This window comes from Pelophylax lessonae (genome assembly GCF_965119305.1).
Source record: "Pelophylax lessonae genome assembly, chromosome: 2".
Lineage (NCBI taxonomy): Eukaryota > Metazoa > Chordata > Amphibia > Anura > Ranidae > Pelophylax > Pelophylax lessonae.
The window spans coordinates 165107098-165132605 of NC_138769.1; the positions used below are offsets into that span (position 1 = coordinate 165107098).

General features: G+C 45.4%; 1 protein-coding gene across 6 annotated transcripts in view; it reads left to right on the plus strand.

Annotated features, from left to right (window-relative positions):
* The window catches only part of TSPOAP1 (TSPO associated protein 1), a 432345-nt gene that overhangs the window by 17079 nt on the left and 389758 nt on the right, over nucleotides 1-25508 (plus strand). The gene's annotated exons all lie outside the window — the stretch shown is intronic.

Below are 25508 nucleotides of genomic sequence, written 5' to 3' on the forward strand. Positions count from 1 at the left end.
CTCCCAAGTTTTAAAACCAAGGATTTTGCCGCATTGAGTTTATAGTAGGAAATGGCACTAAAGGACTGAAGAGCGCTGTAAGCAGCAGGCAAGGATAGAGCAGTGTCCGTCAACATGAGGATGATGTCATCCACAAATAGAGTTATCTTATGGCGTGTGTTCTCAACAGAAAAAACGGATATGGCAGGGTTGGTCCGAATAGATTCTGCTAGGGGTTCAATGATGAGGTTAAATAAAGAAGGGGATAGTGGGCAACCTTGCCTAGTGCCCTTCGTTATGTGAAACGGTTTTGAGAGGACACCAGAGGTGTTGACTTGAGCCGAGGGGTTTGAGTATAGTGCGGAAATGGCCATGAGAATGGGACCGGAGAAGCCGAATTTCTTCAGGGTGGAGTACATATATCCCCAATGGACCCTGTCAAAGGCCTTTTCCGCATCTATAGTCAATAGGACTGAAGGGATTTTGTGGAGATTTGCATAGTTGGTAACGTCTAGGACCCTTCTATTAGCGTCGGATGTGTGGCGGCCTGGCATAAACCCCATTTGATCTGACCCTATGAGAGTGGGCAATACACATTGAAGGCGTTTTGGCTATAATTTTGGGAAAGAGTTTGGCATCTGAGTTAAGGAGGGAGATCGGGCGGAAATTGGCAGGGGTCGTAGGGTCCTTACCCGGCTTTGGGAGGGTTGAAATGTAGGCTTTGAGCATGTCATGTGGAAGGGAGCCACTAGAGGTAGCTTTCGTGAAGACCTCAACCAGATGTGGGGCTAGGGTGTGCGTGAATTGCTGGTAGTACTCATTGATGAGTCCATCCGGGCCTGGGGATTTACCCTTGGGTAGGGTCTTTATAGCGTCTTAAGACTTCTTGCACAGTGATGGGGAGGTTTAGAGAGTGAAGTTGGGCATCCGTAAGGGAGGGTAGAGTGAGAGACTGCAAAAATCGATTAATGGCATGGTCAGTGGGTTGGCACTCGTCAGGACAGTCTGAGATTGTAAAAAGAGGCATAAAAGTCAGCAAAAGCGTCAGCTATAGCTTGGGGGTGAGACGCCTTTTGTGCAGAGGACGCGTCTAATAAAAAAGGGATACGGGTTTTAGCCTGCTTCTGTTTGATCCCAGAAGCCAGATGTTTGCCTGCCTTATTTATTGGCTTGTGTATAATGGGACTGTTTAAGGTGGTTGAGAAGTCTATCCGATTGCTCCAAAAACAATAAGCGAAGATCATGCCTTAGACGTGTCAACGTAGATGAATGGGCATCCGAGGGAGACTGTTTATTTAAAGATTCCAGGGTATGAATTTGGGATAAGACATCTGTCACCTGCTTTTGATGTTGCTTCCTCGCCCTCGCCTGCTGTTGGATGCACACTCCCCTAATAAAGGCCTTGTGTGCGGCCCACAGCACCCAAGGGTCCGAGACAGAGTTTGTATTAAATTCGAAAAAATTTGCTAAGATGCTTTTTAATATGCGTCTGGGAGGGGGTGCTCAGCAAGGTCTTGCTGTCACATCTCCAGAGGAAGGTCGTCCGAACCGGTGTCCCCTCCTCAATGGTCATTTCGACTGCAGCATGATCCGACCATGTAATATCCCTGACCATCGAGGAGGTAGACTTCCCCAGGAGATAGAAGTCAGCGACAAACAAGTCAATGTAAGAGTGGTGGCGATTTGAAAAAAACGTGCAGTCTCTCTCGGATGCATGCAAGCATCGCCAAACATCAAACAAACATTCCGAACTCAACAAAGAACTCAGAGACGCGTCGGCCCTCGGAAGGACACAAGGAGTCCAGCCCAGGGTCGAAAACTAAGTTAAAATCACCACACATCAATATATGTCCATACTTAATCCTGTGTACTTGTTTAAGTAACCTGGTGAGTATTTGGGGCATATAGCGCCAAAATCGTCAAGGGGATGTTGTTGACATCAAGGATGATGTATCGTGCAGAAGGATCTGTGATGGAAGATTTTAGGTGGAAGATCAGGGTGTCCCTCAATGCCAGCATCACCCCCACCTTCTTGTCTGGACCGTTGGCAAGAAAGACGTGGGGAAAGTTCCTATGTAGGCATGGGGGTGGTTGTTGGACTGAAAGTGCGTTTCTTGCCCTACAACTATATCCGCCTTGCTGTAACGCACTTCTCTCCACAGGGAGTACCGTTTGGCCGGATGGTTCAGGCCATTAGCGTTAATGGTTAGACACTTCACTGTCATGGTGGTCGAAGGGGAAAGGTGGTGATATTGAAGTGCAATGGGACTGTAATTGCACTGCATTACATTCTTTCCTGTCCTCGATGGCTGGGAAAACTATCAACAGGGACCCTGAAATAATTTTCCCCACTGTATATTGCTTTGCCCTAGTAATGTGGCCATAAAATCCACTAATAGTGCTACCCCCGCAGGAGCCGCTGAATAAGATGTGTCCTCTGTTCTTTGCCTCGACCTTCAACAGGGCCTCAGCCCCTCTGAAACATGAGGTTGAGTGTAAAAACAAATAAACACTGCAAATCACAGCACTTAATTCATATTACCCAATAGTAGTTCTGTATTAAAAGCAGGCACTAAACCAGTTAGCAAAGGTAATCTTATTGTATTATCACACAGTAAAGTTGTTAACCGTGCAAATAAAAATAAATTTGCAGTTGTGGTAACAGTGCAGCAAAGAAAATGGCTAATAGTAAGGGCTAAGCATAAAATGACGTGTAATGCCCAGGTCAGCATAAACAGTAGCAGCGCCACCTGAAGTGAAACCGTAAGTGGTAATGTATATAGATCTAACAAATTGCTGGGACTATACTGCCAGTGTGCACTAATGGCAGTTATGCTAAGCCTAAACAGCGCCTGGGTAGGCGCTGTCTATACAAATTAAGGAAATGGGAGAAGGGAACAAAGGGGACTTGCAGGATGGTTTTATGAAAGGGGCAGTCGGTCGTTCGTCTGACGGCTGTTTTTGAGGCCCTTTTAAGAAGTGTTTGTGCACTTACCAACATTTTTAATTAACCAACATGCAGTAAGTCGGGTAAAGAGGCAGTAACGGTGCTGGATAGGTGCAGTATACTTGATGCCCTGCCTCCTGTAACTCAGTCTGTGCTAGTATTGTGAACAATGGGCAGTCAGCCCTCTCACCAGTCCCTATGATGCAGCGGTGAACTCTCACTGTAGAAAGCGGCCCCTCAGTCTTTCCTCAGAATGGCTCTGGTGATCAGCAGTGGAAAGTAGAGGGTGAGAGGATACCCCGTTCTCCGATGTCAGCGGTGCAGATGTGATCACTACAGTGTCTGATGGGCAGCCAGGATGTCCCTGCCCCCAGGTCTCAGTCTCTGATCACATGCCCTGTGGATAACCCAGGGCTTGACAAATTTGCTTTCAATCTAGAAGCCAGCTAAAAAAGGTGAACTTCTCCTTTTAACCCTTTCGCTGCCAGAGCCATTTTTGCACGCGTTTAAAAAATTATTTTAGCCCTTAAGATTACATTAAACCCCCAAACCTATCTTTTCTGAAAGCACACACCCTAGAGATTAAAATAGTGGTAGTTTCAATTTGTCACGCGATATTACCAAAAAGGTCTAGGAAGCAAAACATTTAAGTAAAAAGGCACATTAAAAGTTAGTTTAGGTGGGCATGAAAAAGCATTGCTCAATTCTTTAGTAAAGTATAAAAGCCAAGGTTGCACCGAGTAAAAAGATACCCAACATGTCAAAATGTAAACAGGTCAGTGCCCTATATTTTCAATTGGAGATGCTTTCGAAGCCCCCTGTAATTCATCAGTGCAGCGTTACGAAGAAGCTCTGGTGCTAGAAATATTGCTCCCATCCCAGTGTGTGCAGCAATATGTAACGTGTTTCACAATCTACGTTTTCAGGCATATGCACCCTGCTGCTTGCATTTAAGTTTTATGTGTGTATATGTTAGGGTGGGGGGGGGCCTCAATTTTTTTACGGGGAGGGGGATTTTATGTTCTTGGGTGTAACTTTAATTTTTTACAACTACATTTTGTTTTACATAGTTACATAGTAGGTGAGGTTGAATAAAGACAATAGTCCATCCAGTTCAACCTGTGTAGGTGTGCGTGTGTGTACGAATTCATTTCTCATACCTCTTAATGTTTCGATCCTTGAGATGTACGTCCAAGAGTCTTTTAAAAGTAGCCATACTCCCTGCAGTTACTACCATTTGTGGCAGGGAATTCCACAGTCTTGTATCCCTTACAGTAAAGAACCCCCTGCGTAGCCTGAGATTAAATCTTTTCTCCTCTAAATGCATTGAATTACCTTGTGTCCTGCATGCGTGCATTCCTTGCGACTGAATAGTTTTTTTTCTATGCTCTGATCACCGTTGAGGTATTTGTAAATCGCCATCTTGTCCCCTCTCACGTGTCTCTTCTCTAGGGAGAATAAATCTAGTGCTTCTAAACGCTCTTCATAATTCAGGTCCTCTAATCCCCTAATAAGTTTTGTTGCCCTTCTCTGTACTTTCTCAAGCTCCAATACATCCCTTCTGAGGACTGGCGACCAGAACTGGACAGAATATTCCAGATGTGATCGGACCAGAGTTTTATAAAGTGGTAGGATTATAGTTTTATCTCTTATAGTTTAAATTATTTTATTCCTTATGCATGCTAATATTCTGCTGGCCTTTGCAGCAGCAGCTTGACATTGCACGCTATTGCCTTATCTATCTTCCACTAAGACCCCCAAATCTTTCTCCATTTTTGATACCCCCAGAGGTTCCCCCCCTTGCTTGTATATTGCTTTTATGTTATTGGTCCCTAAGTGCAATACCTAGCACTTATCCACAATAAACCTCATTTGCCATGTAGTTGCCCACTTTGTTATTTTGTTCAGGTCATTCTGTAAGATTTCTGCCTCACGATGTGAAGTTATTGTCCTGCTCAATTTTGTGTCATTTGCAAAAACGGAGATCGAGCTCCTGATCCCATCCTCAATGCTATTAATAAATTTAACAAAATTGGTCCCAAAACTGAGCCTTGGGGGACCCGTCTTACCACCCCAGACCAGTCCGAGTATGCGTTGTTTATTACCACCCTTTGGACACGCTCCTTTAATCAGTTCCGCATCCAGTTTTCCTTCAATTTTTTTTTCCTTTTCATCACATAGGGGACAGGTTCTCTTTGATGAGACATCCAGAGTCTAAAAGACCCTGCAAGTCTCCCCTGCGCTCCAATGAATGTAATGTAATGCAATGCACATCGCACTGCATTACATCCTTTCCCAGCCTTGATGGCCGGAAAAAGTGTCAACGGGGACCCGTAAAAGACCTCACACGTCACTTTCGGGTCAACTAGAAGTTGAATGTGTGTCCCCTCTCCTCCCTCCCACTCTACAATTGAGCACCCGCTTTGCTGGTCCTGGGATACATAACTGGAGGCGCGCGTGGAGTGTGGAACATTTGTACCACAGCCCAGGTGCCAGGTCCAAACTTCTGGTTCAATGGCGATTTGGCGCCAGGGGTTTGTCAAGCCATGGGATAATTTATGTACACCAGGACTGATGCGCACACCTTGGATCCCACGCTGCAAAGAGGAAGCAGTCTGTATGGCAGTTTGGTAAAAATCTATTTTACCACTCCCCCTCTGCTTGAGGGTGCTCTTGGGAATAGTAGCTCAAAGAATCCATGAGTTCTATTGCATGACTGCTGTCCCAGACTTTTAATTCCCATTATCCTCGGCGTTCACCATAGCAATCAATAGGCTTTTTTGGCTATAGTTCTCCCTCTGCTGGCTGGAGGGGATAGTGCAGCAACATTCAACATAACAGCAGAAAGTAAAAGTAAACTGATAGTAGAAGAGTGAAATGCTGCCCCCTCTTCCATGTTTCTGTAGTCCATCACCTGGCTACACACAGCCTGCCTTGGATTTTGATCAAGGTACTGACCTTTATTTACCAGAGGAAGCAAAGTGATGAAATACTTTTTTGTAAATATGCATTTAATCATAAAATCAAACATTAGAACAGATTTTTTTTATTGTGATTTATATTATGTTGCAAAAATATATTTATCAATATATGTTACGAAAAAAGAATAGAAAGACTTCCTTTGAGTATATAGTGAAGTGCACTGACTCCAATTTCTGAGTGTACGTTCCATACAGTTAGAACTGATTTTATTTGTAGCCATGATCAAATTGTGCTGTGCGAGTCAAAAAACTATTAGAGCCGGTTCACACTGCCACGACCTCTAAGTCGCCTCATAAGGGGCAAATTGTTAGCGCGACTTTGCGCGTATTCAGCGCGACTTGTATGATAGACGACTTTTTAAACGAAATGCCAGAAGGTAAGCACCAGATAGTGTCCAATGGCACCATTCTTGTTGGAAGACATTATTTGGACACGGTCATAGACTGCTCAGCACCGAAGGTGGACACACCTGTTATCCCTAAGCCAGAAGTAAGGGTAATTCAGTAAGCTCCATTAGCCTTGTTAGAAGGATTAGAACTGGATCGATCTGACACAATATGCTACCTGCTCCATCACCATACAGATACAGTGAGATTTTTTTTATGTTCCTGGTTTATATCTGGGGAAAACAGAAATATTTTCTACTCCCAATAACCAGGTAATTTTGGTATTTGCTTTTTTACATCTTGTAACCAAATAAAGTATAAATATGAACACTTCACACAAACCTTGTTTTTATGAATGTGCAAATTACCAAGCAATCTAAGGTGTCCTGTTACTCACTGCAGGAAAGACATTATTTATGAGCTGTCGCTCCTGTTTCCTTGCTTGTCTGACAGTAATGAATTTGGTTGTTGCACTTGGAAAGCTCTGTTCCCTTGTGATTGAAATACTACAGCAATTCGATTGCATACCTGATGAAGCTGAAGGAAGCAGAAAGTTTAGAAATGCTGCATCTCCACGCTTTTTTTTGCACACATTTTTCTGGGCTTATTGGTTTTGCAATAGATCAAAACAATAATACTTACGAGAATGGAATAAACAATGTCAAGGCAGTTGGCTAAATACACAATTGAAATATATTGTATACAGTAAACCCCCGCTCCATCGCGGTTCAGTTTTTGCGGTCCCGGTATATTGCGTTTTTTTTTTTTTGTAATGTTATTTTACTATATAAATCATTAAAAATGAAATATTTTTGTGTTTTCCATAGCTCTTGCTATGTCTCTCAGTATCTTTTATGTGTTTAAATGAGTTTCTATTGTTTTAAAAGTGTGTTTAAAGACCTTAAAATGCTTTTACACGTACAGTGACAGTAAAAAAAAACATGCCTACAATGCATTCTAATAGGGTTTTTCTATTTCGCGGATTTTCACTTTTCGCGGCTGGGTCTGGAACGTAACCCCCGCAATGGAGGGGGGTTTACTGTACAGTATTTTAATTTTTTCCTGTCAAAGGATCTTTAGTGATGTTCAGCCAGCGTTATACACCTCTGTCATACTGCCTAGCCAGTCGGGTAACACTGTAATGTCCTGGTACAGCTTTGTAGTTCCACATGGCACTTTTTATGCCTTCAGCCTGCTCAATTCATACAGCTTTTATGGATGGAAGGCGATCTATGGATGGAAGGCGGATGGATGAATAGAAGGTCCACTGCCTCCATTTATAGATCCTGTATCATTCACAGAAGCTGTAGCACAGCTGGGCTGATAGGGTGAGTATAGTTAGGTTGACGTTCCCTGCTGCCAGAGACCAAAGCTGTCAATCAGTCTCCACCTTGTCAGATGGGGGAGGAACTGTCCAACTAAATTGCTCAGAAATGAAAGCACAGTTTCAAAATATATAGATAGATCTTCTATAAAGTATAGCTAGCAAAACTTTTTTTTTTTTTTTCATTATGCGCTTGGACAGACTGGAGAAGGATTAGAACAACTGGCAGTTTTTATTGCTGTCTGTGGCCATGTTAGGGAGATTCAACCTCTCTATTTGACCTGTTTTTAGTTATCACAAAAAGAGAAAGTGGGAAAAAAATCCAAATTTTGGGATGAAGCAGAACAAAAATAGAGGGGAAACCCTTCCAATGGGGACACTAGATCTGGTGACCCTGATGTCAACCAGAGATTCCCTCACATATGGGTCTTCTTTCACTTCCTGTTTTGGTTATGGGACAGGAATGGGACCCCACTGGCAAAAAAAAATGACTAGGGTTTTAACCATCCACTATTCTATCTAAAATGAAAAAAAAGGTTTACACGTTTAATTTAACCCAAAGTGTGCATAACTGGAAAGCCAGCCCTAGCCTGTGCCTGTGGAGTTTAGGTTTTCTTCATACTGGCAAGCAGTGTGAACTGCTGCTACAAGTTTTGTAATTGCTGTTACTCTTTAACCACCTGCCGACTGGTTTAAGGATAAGTTCACCTTTGGGAACATTGTACATGTTCTACCAGTTTTTAGGATGGAACATGAAACATGTTGCCAATGCTGCAGCCGCTGCCCAATCTCCTCACTTCCTGTGACCGCAGTAGGGGAAGAATTTTCTCGTACTGTCAGCTTTTGAAATTCATGTGGCCGTGCGGGGCTCTGCCCACATGACCTCATCATTTATACACCAAGCTTGATGTATGAATGAACTACAAGTCCCGACATCCTTTGCAGATGTCGGCTTGTAGTTCTCAATGAACTACCACAGCGCTGTGGAGGGCTGTGGTAGTTCATCCTGCCAGTGTGTGTGCTGCCTGTACAGCATGTACGGGCACACGGATACACTAACAGGTCTGCAGGAGACGTGCGATAATTTTACAGGCTCCAAAATGGATTGAAAAAAAAAATGCACATTTATTTACCTGCAAAAAATGTGCATTTATTATTTATATTTTTAAAGGGAATTTTTCCTTTTAACAGCGAGCGTGCAGTAGGTACAGGCACAATCACGTATATGTATGTGACCGGCCTCCTCCTTCTGGACACAGCCCAAGTTTGGCAGCATATTTCAACCAAAGATTTTGGCTGAAACCTGCTGATCGGCTGTGTCCAATCACATGCAGAGTTCTGTGTTTACAAAAACACAGAACCCCTGTGTACATAGGTACATAGGAACAGCAATCTGGCTGTTTCTTCTCCCTGAAAAGCAGGGAATAAAAAAATCCAGACAATAAAATAAAAGCAGCATGCATTACACATTGTTAGGCACGCAGTTAAACCCCATTGATTGCCTCTAGATATTAATCCCTTCCCAGCTAGTGTCAATACTGTCAGTGTACAGTATTATCATTTATCGCTGTATTTGTGTCACTAGTGATGTCCATGTCAGTTAGTGACCCTCCCAGCCAGTGTCTGTTAGCGCCAGATTGCCTGCCACCCTATCACACTTTTACTATAAGTTGCTGATCACCGCCAATACAGTATAGCGTCTATAGATGCATAAATTGCAGTATACATGCCTTACTTTGTAAACGCTCTAACTGTCGCACAAACCAATTACTATATACTTATTGGGAGTTTTATCACCAAAGACTAGCAGAATACACTTTTGCCTAAATTTATGAAGAAATTTGGTTAATTTTTTTTTTTTTTTTATTGGATGTGTTTTATAACAGCAGAAGTTATATTTTTTTGCAAAATGTTTGACCTTTTTTTGTTTACATAATAAATAAACCCAGTGATGATCAAATACAACTAAGGCTACATTCACACCTGAGCGTAGCGTTTTCCCGCGTTTTTTACAGCGATTTTACCGTGATTTTTTACCGCGATTTTCAGGCGTTTTTTGTGCAGGCGTTTTTAGATTGAATAGAGACCAATGGAAAACGCCTGTAATCTGCCCAAAAAGAAGCTCATGTACTTTTTTGAGCGTTGGGCGTTTTGCTCACAGCGTCAAAACCCTCAGATGTGAACAGGGGCCATTGAAATGAATAGGATTTATCTTGTTGGGCGTTTTGAGAGCTGATCCTAGAGCAGAAAAACGCCCCAAAATGCCTACATGTGAATGGAGCCTAAAAGAAAGCTCTATTTGTGTGAAAAAAAAGCTGTATAAATTTAATTTGCATACAGTATTGCATGACAACACAATTGCCAGTTAAACTGCTTAATAGCAAAAAATGCCCTGGTCATGAAGGGGGTAAAACCTTCCAGAGCTCAAGTGAATAAATTGTTCTAAGGTTGTGTTTTATTGTAATGATGGAATGTTCAGAAACATTCTAATATCCTAATACTCAATAAAAAATTTCCTTGATGTGGACATGACATTTTTTTATGAGTATGTAAACTAAAGAGTTGGCTTCAATAATGCCACCTTAGTTCAGGTGTGTCTTGTTTGATCTCCTAGCCAATGTCATGTTTTAAAAAAAATTACAGCCTCTGTCACAGTGATGATTGTTAATTACATAGATCTTTTGTGATTGGCTAGCGATTTTTGATTTTTTTTTTTATGTATAGCATTTTGTAAGTAATCTGTAATGCTAAAAGCATGTACGTGTTTTGAGGATGACAGTTTAGTAGTAACAAGAAAACAAATGTCTATTTGTAAACCTGATTTGCCTACTGCTTAAAAGGATGGTCCCATTTTTGAAAGAGGGGGAAAAAAAACTGAATACCACAAGGATAATGTGTAAGTAAATATTTTGAGTGCTGTTCACTGTTGTCAACTTCACAAGTCCTTCTGGATTTGCGCCTGTAATACATGCAGTTTTTAGAGCAGCTGGTTTTTGCACTTGCCAAGGTAGGAAGAATCTATGCTGTTGGCAGTTTTTTTTGGCAGTCTGGTTTTCTTCTGTCTTGACGTTTAAATACAACACTAATGTGCTTACACTTGGTTTCTAATTTGATATCACTTAGCACAGTTTCTTGCATGCTGGTCAACATTGGAGTATAGGAGTGACGTCATATTTTGGCAGAACAAATGATTCAAATTAAAAATAAAGTTTATATTTACTCTGTCAAGCAGCTTCAAGGTGGTGTTATGCTTTCCTATTGCTGCAAATACACTTTTTGTCTGTGTGTTGGCACCTTTATTGCTAAACACAATAAAGCTACTTGATGGCAGGAAAGTTTTGCTCCATAGGTAGTCGTATTAGGATTATTCGCTATTGGAAATTTTGAATAATATAGGTACTCCCTGCGCTTTTTGCCCTGTCAGTTATTACATTTTTCCTTTACTGTATTTTGTGCTAAGAAAACTGTAAAGGGTTTGGCTGAGGTTTCTTTTTGTTTACAGTATGTTATTAAATCACTACAATCTCTTAAGTGCCGGTTAACACTGAAGCGGCACGACTTCGGGGGGGCGACCTGTGAAGTCGCGTGCACCGCGACTTCGGCGCGACTTGCAGGGACTTCACATAATGGAAGTCTATGCAAGTCGCCCCAAAGTAGTACAGGACCCTTTTTCTAAGTCGGAGCGACTGGTGTCGCTCCTATTAGAATGGGTCCTGTACTACTCAATGGACCGGGACATACCGCGACTTGTCAGGCTGACAAGTCGCGGCAGTGTGAATGGGCTCTAAAATGCATTATTTCCAGCATAGTCAGTGATGCCAATGATAGCATAGCATGGAGAAAATTATTCTCAACCACTTGCTGCCCAGTGTACATACAGTGGGTACGGAAAGTATTCAGACCCCCCTTAAATTTTTCACTCTTTGTTATATTGCAGCCATTTGCTAAAATCATTTAAGTTCATTCCTCTTCCTCATGAATGTACACATAGCACCCCATACTGACAGAAAAACACAGAATTGTTGACATTGTTGCAGATTTATTAAAAAAGAAAAACTGAAATATCACATGGTCCTAAGTATTCAGACCCTTTGCTGTGACACTCCTATATTTAACTCAGGTGCTTTCCATTTCTTCTGATCATCCTTGAGATGGTTCTACACCTTCATTTGAGTCCAGCTGTGTTTGATTATACTGATTGGACTTGATTAGGAAAGCCACACACCTGTCTATATAAGACCTTCCAGATCGCAATGCATGTCAGAGCAAATGAGAATCATGAGGTCAAAGGAACTGCCTGAAGAGCTCAGAGACAGAATTGTGGCAAGGCACAGATCTGGCCAAGGTTACAAAAAGATTTCTGCTGCACTTAAGGTTCCTAAGAGCACAGTGGCCTCCATAATCCTCAAATGGAAGACGTTTGGGACGACCAGAACCCTTCCTAGAGCTGGCCGTCCGGCCAAACTGAGCTATCGGGGGAGAAGAGCCTTGGTGAGAGAGGTAAAGAAGAACCCAAAGATCACTGTGGCTGAGCTCCAGAGATGCAGTCAGGAGATGGGAGAAAGTTGTAGAAAGTCAACCATCACTGCAGCCCTCCACCAGTCAGGGCTTTATGGCAGAGTGGCCCGACAGAAGCCTCTCCTCAGTGTAAGACACATGAAAGCCCGCATGGAGTTTGCTAAAAAACACCTGAAAGACTCCAAGATGGTGAGAAATAAGATTCAGTGGTCTGATGAGACCAAAATAGAACTTTTTGGCCTTAATTCTAAGCGGTATGTGTGGAGAAAACCAGGCACTGCTCATCACCTGTCCAATACAGTCCCAACAGTGAAGCATGGTGGTGGCAGCATCATGCTGTGGGGGTGTATTCAGCTGCAGGGACAGGACGACTGGTTGCAATCGAGGGAAAGATGAATGCGGCCAAGTACAGGGATATCCTGGACAAAAACCTTCTCCAGAGTGCTCTGGACCTCAGACTGGGCCGAAGGTTTACCTTCCAACAAGACAATGACCCTAAGCACACAGCTAAAATAACGAAGGAGTGGCTTCACAACAACTCCGTGACTGTTCTTGAATGGCCCAGCCAGAGCCCTGACTTAAACCCAATTGAGCATCTCTGGAGAGACCTAAAAATGTCTGTCCACCAACGTTTACCATCCAACCTGACAGAACTGGAGAGGATCTGCAAGGAGGAATGGCAGAGGATCCCCAAATCCAGGTGTGAAAGACTTGTTGCATCTTTGCCAAAAAGACTCCTGGCTGTATTAAAACAAAAGGGGGCTTCTACTAAATACTGAGCAAAGGGTCTGAATACTTAGGACCATGTGATATTTCAGTTTTTCTTTTTTAATAAATCTGCAACAATGTCAACAATTCTGTGTTTTTCTGTCAGTATGGGGTGCTATGTGTACATTCATGAGGAAGAAGAATGAACTTAAATGATTTTTGCGAATGGCTGCAATATAACAAAGAGTGAAAAATTTAAGGGGGTCTGAATACTTTCCGTACTCACTGTATATGAACTGTTTTTTTTTTTTTTTTTAAATATGAATTTTTATTGAAAAGTTTTGAAGTTAACAGAACGAAAGAGAAACCTCATAGCTTATAAAAGTTCACAGAAAAAACAAATGTCTGGGATATCCCAGAGTAGAGACATAATATTTCAACATAACATATGTTATGTTGGGTCGGGAACCTTTTTGGCTGAGAGAGCCATGAACACCACATATTTTCAAATGTAATTCCATGAGAGCCATACACTATATTTCAGGGATTGGGAACCTTTATTTAATATTCGTATTCATGGGCTGCAGCTATACAGTGAGTAGATGAAGCCGTGTGAAAGTGCCTGGAGTCCGGTTCGGGAAGAGAGCAGAGCAGGCAGGTATGCAATGAGGCCGGAGTGGTGAAACACCTGCAGGCCTGCGAAAGATGGAGGTGAATATAGGCCCTTAAAAAAATGGCGGCCGGCCGCTGAAGGCCTCAGAAGTGGATGTGAGAGGCAGCTCCCGCGGGTGTCAGGGAGGAAGGAGATTGTGTCTGTCAGGGCACAGGGAGCGGATGGCAGGTCTCCTTACCTGGCGGTGATTGCCAAGGCCCTCAGATGCACAGCACATGAGCTAGTGGCGGTACCGCGAGTAGGCCCCGGGGTCCGTAACGCGGCAATCCGGTCACCAGAGACGAACTGAGGGCAGCGGTGGGTAGCCCAAAAGGGTGTACCATCGATGGGTGCAGAAATCTCCTTGGCACTGGGCACAACTATGCGGATGGCACTGGATTGAGTGGTAGAGGCGGCGGAGCTCTGGGACTACACGTCCAGCGCGGCTCACGGCCAGACACGCCCCCCTTTTATAAAGATTTGTCTGCGAGCCAGATGCAGCCATCAAGAGCCACGTCTGGCTCGCGAGCCATAGGTTCCCTACCCCTGCTCTAGAGCAATAAAAAGACTAACGTGAATTGCTTGTAGTGATAGTTATTACCTTGGCTAATACCACACATAGATAAAGGCTAACTAGTAGGGGAAGGAATACAAAGAAATCAGTAAGATTATAGCAGGGCTAGAAGCACAATAGACAAAAAACATGAAACACTTCACAATTTTGCGTGTCATCCTTGCACAGGGGCCGTCATGCTAGTCTTATCTGTATTGTTTGAATTTTAGTATATATCCTGCCGAAGTGATTGAACCATTTTAAAGCAAGAGATCTGGGTGGCTTTACAGCTGCCCAATCATTTTTACATTGCTGCTGAGCACAACTCTCTGTTCTCAACTCGCCACTGTTCCCACGCACTCCTGGGACCAAGTGGTTAGGTTGGCTACCCACAGAGGAGATGGAGAAACATCTGTTCTGCAATTTGCTCTGTAACGAATGAAGCTGAAGGCTATGAGGAGTTTGCACTTCCGGTTTAAGCGATGTTTTTCTTTTGCTGTTGCAGCCATGAAAATAGCTAATCAAACCGATCTGTGTTTGATTAGCTGCTTTAAAGAGCAGAGGCGACCCCTGTTATTTCCATAAAGGGTACATGTCACTGGCCAAAGCTATCACAAGGGGCTTGTTCAGCTCTTGTGATAGCAATACAGTTAAATGGGAATAAAAAAGTTAAATCAAATTTAAGGAAAAAAAATTTAAAGCACATTCATCCCCTTGTGCTCATGCACAAATGCAAATGCGCATGAAGGTCCAGCACGTATATGTAAACAGTGTTTGCACCACACGTGAGGTATCACCTCAAAAGTCAGAGTGAAAGACTAATTCTAGCTTCAACATTTTAGCTCTAAACTGCTAACCTGTTAAGGCTTTAAAAGCGTTGCCTATGGACAATTTTAGGTACCCTAGTTTGCTGCCAGTTCACAGGCTTGTGCATCTTTAAAGCGTAATTCCACTTTTGTTGAGAAAAAAAACATTCCCCTCTGGGTGATCTATGTAGATTGCAAGGATTTAAACAAATGTTGTTGCAGATTCCTACTTTTTAGTTATTCTGAGAAAATTCCTGAGAAAATCTGAGAAAATCCCTCCACAGCCTAGAGCTCCAATGAGCGAGGAGGGGGCAGAGCAGAGAGCTACTGACAGTCAGCAGCTCTCTGTTCAGGTTGCTGTCAGAACCGAGCGATCAGCAGTGTTCAATCGCTCAGTTCTCAGTGCAGAGGCATCGGTGGACAGATGCACCATCGGACCGATGCTGCATCCACCTAGGTAAGTATAAGTGCCGGTTCACACTTCCGCGTGTGCGGCGATCGCATGTAATATCGGAGCGCACTGCTCCTTCATTACATGCGATCGGATGTGCCGTGCGAATTCAGCCATACACTTTGTATGGCTAAATTCGCACTGCACCTGCACCAAACACGCACATGAGGCATTTTTTCAGTCGCATCAGGATCGGATCGCACAGTGGTTCACACTTGTGCGATCCGATCCTGTGCGAACTGTCAGATCGCACTGCGATATGCGATCAAACTGGGGGTGTCGTTAACATTTCATTGACACACCCAGCGTATCGCATATGGCAGTGTGAACTGCCAGAGGTGCGGATGCGATGCGAGAACAGGCTGCGAATTCGCAGCCTTCCCGCATCGCACAAGTGTGACCCGGCACTAACTGGGGAAAAAAGCCAAACCCCATACTTCTTTTAAAAATGCATTTTTATTGAAAAATTACAATATTTTGCTTACAGTAAAGTGTGTTTTTTATTTATTTTTTTAAATGTGTAAATATAATCACTGTGCAGTGTATGAAGATACCCTCGAGTTTTTAAGAAGACAACCTGGCTATATGAAGTAATTCTGGCACACTGCTGCCGCTCCCCTGCTACCACTGATGCAACATATGTCCTCATGTGTCCTCTTGAGAGTAGGTCCAGTGTGTCAGTGCTGGTATTCTTTCACATGGCCAGACTGGCTTCTTGCAACTCCAGAGCGTCTTCATATACTGCACAGTGGATATATCTACATGCTCCGATACTATGATGTAAGCAAGATTATTGTCTTTTTTTTCAATAAATATGCAGTACCAGCGCCCTCTGTGCTTTCTATTATCTAGATCAGGGGTCTCCAAACTTTCTAAAACAAAGGGCCAGTTTACTGTGCTTTAGACTTTGGGGGGGGGGGGGGGGGGACTGTTGCCAGTGGGAGTCAGAAATGCCCTGGCATCAGTGGAAGTAAGCAGTGTTTCATCGTTGGTTGTAAGGGAAATATTAGTGGCCCATTTTTGGGGTCAGTTGGAGGAATAGTACCCCATTGTTGTCAATGGATGGAATAGTGCCCCATCGCTGTTGCTTGGAAGAATGGTGCTCCATTGTTGGTGTCAGTGGCATACCAACAGAGTGGGGTGGTCCGCCCTGGGTGCCGCACATTGGGGGGTGCCAGGGAGCACTAGGGTGACATCCAGGGCTAGCTGCCGGACTGCCTCCGCCGCTCACTGACACAGTAGAGCGGAGCAGGAGGCAGTGAGTGTAAAGCAGAATGGGACAGGGAGAATCATCAGCGCTGAATATACAGCAGGCGCTGCCGGAGTTAACTTTCTAAGTTAATAAGCAGGTGATTGGTTGCTAGGACCCCCTAGCAACCAATCACCTGCTGTTAACTAGCAAAGTTCCCTCTGTATATTCAGCGCTGATGATTCTCCCTGTCCATTCTGCTTTACAATCACTGCTTCCTGCTCTCCTACTAATAAGGTAGGATGGGGGGAGGGGGCTTTTGCTGTGTAATGTAAATAGTTCCTGCCTGGGGGGGCTTGTGATGTGTAATGTAAATAGTTCCTGCCTGGGGGGGCTTTTGATTTGTAATGTAAATAGTTCCTGGGGGGGGGTGCTTTTGCTGTATAATGTAAATGATTTTTCGGGGGGAGGGGGCTGTATATATAATCTAAAGGGTTCCATTGGGGGGGGGGGCTGTATAATGCAAATAGTTCATTTGGGATTTGGGGGGGGCTGTATATATAATCTAAAGGGTCTCATGGGGGGGGGGCTGTATAATGTAAATGGTTCATGGGGGGGGGCTGTATAATCTAAAGGGTTCCATGGAGGGGGTTACATAATGTAAATGGTTCATGGGGGGGGGGGGCTGTATACTCTAAAGGGTTCCATGGGGGGGTTGTATATTGTAAAGGGTTCCCTGGGAGGAGGGCTTTATATTGTAAAGAGTTCCATGGTGGTGGGGGGGGGGGCTGTATAATGTAAAGGGTTCCATGGGGGGGCTGTATGAACGTAAAGGGGTCCATGGGGGGGCTGAATAATGCATAGGGTTCCAAGGGGGGACTGTGTAATGTAAAGGGGCCCACGGGAGGGCTGTGTAATGTAAAGGGGCCCACAAGGCAGGGGGAATGTGTAATGTAAAGGGGTCCACGGGGGCTGTGTAATGTAAAGGGCCCATGGGGGGCTGTGTAATGTAAAAGGGTTCAGAGGTATGGGGGGAGCTGTGTAATGTAAAGGGGTCCAGAGGTGTGTGTGTGTGGGGGGGCTGTGTAATGTAAACGGGTCCAGAGGTGTGTGGGGGGGCTGTGTAATGTAAAGGGGTCCAGAGGTGTGAGGGGGAGCTGTGTAATGTAAAGGGGTCCAGAGATGTGAGGGGGGAGCTGTGTAATGTAAAGGGGCCCAGAGGTTTGGGGGGGCTGTGTAATGTAAAGGGGCCCAGAGGTGTGGGGGAGCTGTGTAATGTAAAGGGGCCAAGAGGTGTGGGGGGGGGCTGTGTAATGTAAAGGGGGTCTTTCTACATTTTACCCGCAGTAATAGCTGCAGTCCTATAGATTTCTAGGGTTCCAAGGGGGGGGGGGGGCTGTGTAATGTAAAGGGGCCCATGGGAGGGCTGTGTAATTTAAAGGGGCCCACAAGGCAGGGGGAATGTGTAATGTAAAGGGGTCCACGGGGGCTGTGTAATGTAAAGGGGCTCATGGGGGCTGTGTAATGTAAAGGGCCCATGGGGGGCTGTGTAATGTAAAAGGGTTCAGAGGTATGGGGGGGAGCTGTGTAATGTAAAGGGGTCCAGAGGTGTGTGTGTGTGGGGGGGGGGCTGTGTAATGTAAACGGGTCCAGAGGTGTGTGGGGGGTTGTGTAATGTAAAGGGGTCCAGAGGTGTGAGGGGGAGCTGTGTAATGTAAAGGGGTCCAGAGATGTGAGGGGGGAGCTGTGTAATGTAAAGGGGCCCAGAGGTGTGGGGGGGGCTGTGTAATGTAAAGGGGCCCAGAGGTGTGGGGGGCTGTGTAATGTAAAGGGGCCCAGAGGTGTGGGGGGCTGTGTAATGTAAAGGGGCCCAGAGGTGTGGGGGGGGGGCTGTGTAATGTAAAGGGAGTCTTTCTACATTTTACCCGGTTACACCAACCCTACTGGCGCCACTGGCAGTTAACATGCATTTCTGTCTGGTACCTCAGGTCAGTCTGCGCCGTTTTTGCAGAGGAGGAGGATCCGCCCCGGGTGCCAAATGCTCTAGGTAAGCCCCTGAATATTATCCCGGGCCGGATAAGGGTAGGCAAAGGACTGCATTCAACTCCCAGGCTGCAGTTTGGAGACCACTGATCTAGATCATTAGTTGACTTCACTTGCTGCTTGCCTGTTCCAGGCCAGTAATTTAGGAAATATAGTAGTCTAAGGATCTGACCACTATAGGTCAGAAAGAACAGCCTATGTCATTTTGTCAACACTGATTTCTTTTAAAGTTATAATAGTTTTAATTTGCCCAGGGAGTCCCCAATCATGGGAAAATAGTCTACATAGGGTAGGTCTTGATTTATTTTAAGCTTGATAATGAGCCATTTACCCAGTGGTGATACATAGATCGGTGGAAGGAAAAACAGAGCACAGCGGGGGGCATAGGCATCCATCACATCTATAGGATCTACATGTTCTAAATTAAACCTATATATTTTGTTATATGCAGTATACATGTATATTTGTCTCCTATATATAAACAAATAGAATTGATAGAATAGTAGCGTAATGCATACCTAAAATTAGTGTTCAACATTATGCTTATAAGTAAGCAAATTTGCAAGAGCAACAGTTTTTGGTGGACCCTTTGTCCCAACTGGAACTGGTGGGTAGGAATAGTATAAGACGGTGGATAAGTATTCCTCTTTTAAATCATACCCTGGGAAACCAACATCTTTTCTGCTCTAAATCTATTAAAAACGAAGGAATAAATGGGTGTACTTGCATTGTCTGTGATAATGTTAGGGAGAGGGGTGGCAGCAGAATACCCAATAGTTTGGCAAGAAGAAAAGCTTTGGGGGACTGGTCATAAAAGGATTGTCGTCTAATTCTGACCTTACTTTTCTTTACTGCAGTTAAAGTTTAGTCAAAGACCATACCACCATTTGAATAATTAGTGAGGGGGAGCATTAACTAATTTTGTTCAGCCCTATGGGCGTTCATCTATTAGCCAGCATTTTGGTCACTTTGTTGTAAGTAACATAGCTAACATAGTTAAAGCATAAGTTAAAATGGGATAATTCAATGCAGCACTAGACACACATGTGTATTGAAGTGTGTCCAATGTTTGTCTGGATGCTGCATATAGTGTAGAAATATTTTCCCCACTGCCACTGGGTCCTCCCCACAGCGCTGATCTTTTTGTACTGAGGGGGTTAACAATGTTGCACGAGAGCCTCGGCTGTCTAGGACTCTCCCTTCTCATTAATGGTCTGAGACACAGCAGCGGGCCCCATTAAAGTCAGTGAGCCAATAAGTAAAGAGAGGGGGTGGGGTAGAGCCACGGCTCTGTGTCAAAATGGACACACAGTGGCCCCATATCACGCCGCTCGTTGTGGGGGCACTCGGCCGGAGGGAGGGGCAGGAGCACTGACAGGGGACACAAGAAGAGGAGGGTTCAGGCTGCTCTGTGCAAAACCACTCCACAGAGCAGGTAAATATAACATGTTTGTTATTTTTAGGCAAAAAAAAAAACAAGACTCTAGTCTCACGTTAAGTTGCAAACTGCAGTGGACAAGGTTTCTTTACCTGCTGCAGTTGCAATGCTTCATTTCCACAGCAAAAACATTTTATACATGAAATGTGACCTAGTTTCTCTGTCGCTCATTGACAGACATAGTCTTCTTGATTCACAAGAACTGGGTTATGTTGTCTCCGCAGGAGTAGGACTAGGCAGAAAGAAAAAACGTTCTGGCTCCACCCTAGGGGCAGTCCCAGAGGGTATATCCTCCCTCTCTCTGCTACAAGGAATCAGTTTTTTTCTGTCTAGTCAGGAGTAAGGACCTAAGTTCCTTGCTGGGATCTCTGGTCCTGGCAAGATTTTTTTTTAGAAAAAATATTTTTTAGGTAGTTTTTCTCCAGTGTTTCTTTCCTGTGAGATCTTCAAGCAAATACGCCGGACTGGGCGACACTAGTGGTCACCCCAGCCGGCCTACGAGCGCGCGCAGACCATTGCATCGCGCTTGGTCGGCCGCGACACATTCAAGTAAGTATGCGGGGCCGGGCGACGGGCTGGATGTTGAGATCCAGTGGTCACCCCGGTTTCTGCCTACAAGCGCGTGCAGACCACGCGGAGTCCCATTGGAGGGACTGACCTTGCGAGTTAAAAGTCTCGCTTGGACGCCAGGAACCAGTCAAGGCGTCCGGAGTGGTCCACAACCCCCCAACCCAGTGGAGAGGGTATTGTGAAGAGAGGGTGCCTGTCGGTTCGGTATGGTGAGTAAATGTTTCCTTTTTTCCCTCGTTATGAGGCAGTTTTGGAATATGGGCCCCTCCATACATGGTCAGTATCTGTCTGACACTAAAAGTCCCCCCTTGTAAATACAGCATGTGTTTGGTGGGAAGTGGACTTGGTTTGAGAGCTAACACTCTACCCAGCAGACTGCAGTATTGCAGCAGACATAGGAGGTATATTCCTACCTTAATTGTAGTGGACCTCCTGCAGATCGATAAACCGCCATTTAGCAGAATGCAGGTGGATGTGCTGGGAAAACGATTTCGGCAATCCGCCGCCATTTTTCTGTAGACCAGGTGCATGAATGTCCTCAGGTCACGCCGGCCGCCATGTTTTTGGAGTCTATTGTCTCCCGTATGGGGGCGGCCATGTTTGATGAGCCCAGCTAACCTCGTGGAGAGCTGGGAACGCCGGTGTAACGTTAGAAAACCATACCCCGTGGAGAAACCATACCCTCGTCACTTCCTGTGAGAAACAGCTGAGCAGCGAAGGAGCGCGCATGCTCAGAGAGCCGGAAACATCATGGAAGGGCAGAGAAGATGGCAAGTGCGCATGCTCAGAAGGTATGAAATAACTACGGTAGTGAATGTAATGTTAAACTTGCGTCGGTTACATAAAACAGCGCGGCTGCACTATGAGACACCTCCGCTCCTATCCTTGTAACTTTCCTGATGTGGGCTAATAAATATGAAAGCGGCGGCGGGTGTATGAGATGTAAATGTCGGCTCCGTGATCCGCTTTTATATTTATTACCCCAGATCAGGGAAGTGACAGGGAGAGGAGCGGAGATCACTCATAGTGCAGAGGAGCTGTTTTAATGTAACGGCGGCAAGTATAACGTTAAACACACTGCCGTGAGAAATCCATACCCTCCGGAAGTGACGAGGGTATGGTTTTCTCACGGGTATGGTTTTTTCACGGAACACCGGAAGGCGTACACAGGGGGCGGAGCCACTTCCTTTCTACCCGGGAAAACGAACACAGCTCTTTCCAGTCTGTAAAAGACAAACGCTGACTGCAGTGGGTTGGAAACTTCTCTGCATCGGGTGGTGAGCCTTGAGGGTCCCTCTCTCTCTCTCTGGGGATCAAGAAGCAGGTACTCTGAGGGGCGCTATTGCGCTAGGGGGATACACATAAAAAAAAAAAAAAAAAAAAAAAAAAGTTTTTTTTCTGGCAGAGGTGTCCTGAGTTAACATGGACCCTGCCACTCATGTATCTCCACCGGATCCCCTCGAGGTGTCTGCAGGATCCTCCAGCACCCCACTGACGATTGAATCATTGTCCACTATTATGGAAACTTTTGTGTCCCGGGTGGAAGTGGCTTGTCAGGGACAGGGCGCAAGAAAGCGACCCCCGCCTAACCCTATATTATCTGAAACTTCGGATTCAGAATCTGAGCCTATTTCTGCAGTTGCAGGTACCTCATCTGGGATTGGTGTCTCGGGTACTGTCTCTTCAGACAGTGAGGAGGATGTTTCGGCATCAGCCATAGCCCGAGAGGAAGCGTTGGTAAACGCACTCATTGTATCTGTTCAAGAAACCTTAAAATTACAGGGTACTCCGTCGGAAATAACTGAAACTGAAATCTGCTTTGGGACTAAAAAACGCATCAAAGTGGCGAAGGTTTTTCCATTGCCCAAATGTTTTGGCAATCCAATCAAAGAAGAATGGAGTCTGCCAAAACGCACTTCTGCTATTTCTAAACGCATTAACAGGCGTTATCCGTTTGAGGAAACCCTCATTAAGAAATGGACAGAACCACCTGTGGATGGATTCACCAATTGCTAGATTGAATAAAGCCACGGTTATTCCTTTAGAAGACGCTCCGTCTTTTAAAGATCCGGTGGATCGCAAGATAGAAGCTATGTCTCGCACCATGTTTTCCTTGATTGGATCAGCTTTCAGACCAATAATTGCTATTGGGCTGGTTTCGCAGACTGTAACTGAATGGACCAAGTGGTTACGCCGGGACTTAGAAGAGGTCCCTCAGGCGGTATCAGATTTGTTGGAACAGATGATACAAGGGTTACAGTTTGTGTGTGATGCGGCGTTAGACGCCACTCCACTATTGGCGCGAGCCTCAGTTTCAGCAGTGGTTCTCAGGCGTACACTGTGGCTAAAAGGTTGGTTAGCCGACCAAGGTTCCAAAAAAGCATTGGCTAATATCCCCTTTTCAGGAGAGCGTTTATTTGGAGCCAACTTAGATGAGATCATTAAGGATCTCACGGGAGGAAAGAGCCCCTTTTTACCGCAAAATGCTAAGGGTAAAGGACCTCGTCAAAGACGAGGGCCTTCTTTCTCTGCTCACAAAAAATTTTTTCGCCCCGCGGGTGAAAAAATTAAGTCCTCCAAAGCTGCGCCCCCACCCATAACTGGGGTGGGGGGACGTCTTCGCCGGTTCCCGGATCCATGGCTTTCCAGAATCCCGGACAAGTGGGTTTGCGAAATCATAAGGTCAGGGTACAAGATCGAGTTTCGATCTCTCCCACCGGCGCGATTCTTCCCTTCCAATATCCGACTATCCCCGGATCGTTTAGAAGATCTGCGGAGAGCAGTCACGGATTTACTACAACAAGGAGTGGTAGTCCACGTTCCTTGGACAGAACTCTTTCAGGGGTTTTATTCAAACCTATTTACAATACCCAGGAAAGAGGGCAAAGTGCGTCCAATTCTGGACTTAAGGGCACTCAATTCCTTTCTCAACATAAGAAAATTCAAGATGGAATCCATTCGCACAGTAGCAGCCTTCCTGCATTCAGGGGATGTCCTAGCGTCCATAGACATCAAGGACGCATATCTTCACATTCCCATTTTCGCAGGACATCAGCGGTTTCTACGTTTTTCCGTAGAAGAGAACCACTATCAGTTTGTGGCGTTACCTTTCGGTCTCGCCACGGCTCCTCGGGTCTTCACGAAGGTGTTGGCCCCAATGTTGGCACTACTGCGCCAAAGAGGCATATCGATTCTAGGTTACCTAGACGATCTCCTGCTTCATGCAGAGTCTCCACAGACCCTGCTACAAAACATAGAAATTACTATAATTTCTTTACAGGAATTCGGGTGGCTGGTGAACCAGCAAAAGTCTTTTTTGGTTCCCACCCAGAGGCTCGAATATCTGGGTCTAATTCTAGACACAGTCAGGACAAGAGTTTTCCTTCCGGTAGGGAAACTCCGGAAGATTCAATCAGCAGTCCAGTTGTTACTATCCAACAGCTGGTCTTCCCTTCGGACTTGCATGAGGGTTCTGGGGTTGATGGTGGCTTCCTTCGAAGCAGTCCCATTTGCCCAGTCCCATACCCGAATTCTTCAGCAAGAGATTCTTCTCAGATGGAATCGGAATCCGGAGTCCCTGGACTATCGGATCCAATTGAGCAAACAGACCAGAGAGTCTCTGGTCTGGTGGCTTCGGTCTCCGATGCTCAGCCAGGGAAAGTAATTTCTGCCAATATATTGGACGATAGTGACCACGGATGCCAGCCTATCCGGATGGGGAGGAATTCTCGGTCAGTTATCCGTTCAGGGACTTTGGTCCCCGGAAGAATCCAGGTTACCGATAAATGTATTGGAACTGAGAGCGATCAGACTTTGTCTGATTCACTGGGCCGAGCAGCTCCAGGGCAGCCCGGTTCGGATCCAGTCGGACTACGCCACGGCTGTGGCTTATGTCAATCACCAGGGGGGCACCAAGAGTGTCCAAGCGGCCAAAGAAGTGGCTTGCATTCTTCGCTGGGCGGAACAATTTGTTCCAGCTATCTCTGCGGTGTTCATTCCGGGGGTGGAAAATTGGCAGGCAGATTATCTCAGCCGTCAGACTCTGGATCAGGGGGAATGGTCCCTCCATCCAGAAGTTTTCCACCAGTTGTGCCTACGTTGGGGCACCCCGGATGTGGATCTGTTGGCATCACGATTCAACAGGAAAGTACAGAGATTCGTGGCTCGCTCCCGCGATCCTCTAGCAGAGACCGCAGACGCACTGGTCGCCCCGTGGGGGCAATACCAGCTAATGTATGCCTTCCCTCCTCTCGGGTTACTGCCAAGACTTCTTCGCAGGATAGAGGAGGAAGGAATCCCAGTAATCCTGGTAGCTCCGGATTGGCCTCGCCGAGCTTGGTACGCCGACTTGGTCAGACTGGTGGCGGACGTCCCGTGGAGACTTCCTCTCAGGGAGGATCTACTGTCTCAGGGACCGATCTTCCATCCTGCTTTACGATCGCTGGCTTTAACGGCCTGGCTATTGAGACCCAGGTGCTGAAGGACAAGGGATTGTCAGCTTCAGTTATTCCTACTCTAGTTAAAGCTAGGAAAGCGACTTCCAGAAAGATTTATCATCGCACATGGAAGTCCTACATTGCATGGTGTGAACCCCTGGGGTTCCACCCACGATCTTATTCGGTTAGTCGAATATTAGCTTTTCTGCAACAAGGGGTTGAGCAGAAACTGGCCTTGAGCACTATCAAGGGTCAGGTCTCAGCATTAGCTATCTTCTTTCAGAAGCCTTGGCTACTCATTCCTTGGTGCGGAATTTCATCCAGGGGGTGCGACAACTGGCTCCGCCAGTGCGCGCGCCGTTACCACCCTGGGATCTTAATTTAGTATTGTCGGTTCTTCAGAAACCTCCCTTTGAAGATATTAGGGAGATTCCTCTACCTACGTTGTCCCAGAAGGTGGCCTTCTTGGTGGCTATCACTTCTGCACGCAGGGTGTCAGAACTGGCCGCATTATCTTGTCGTTCCC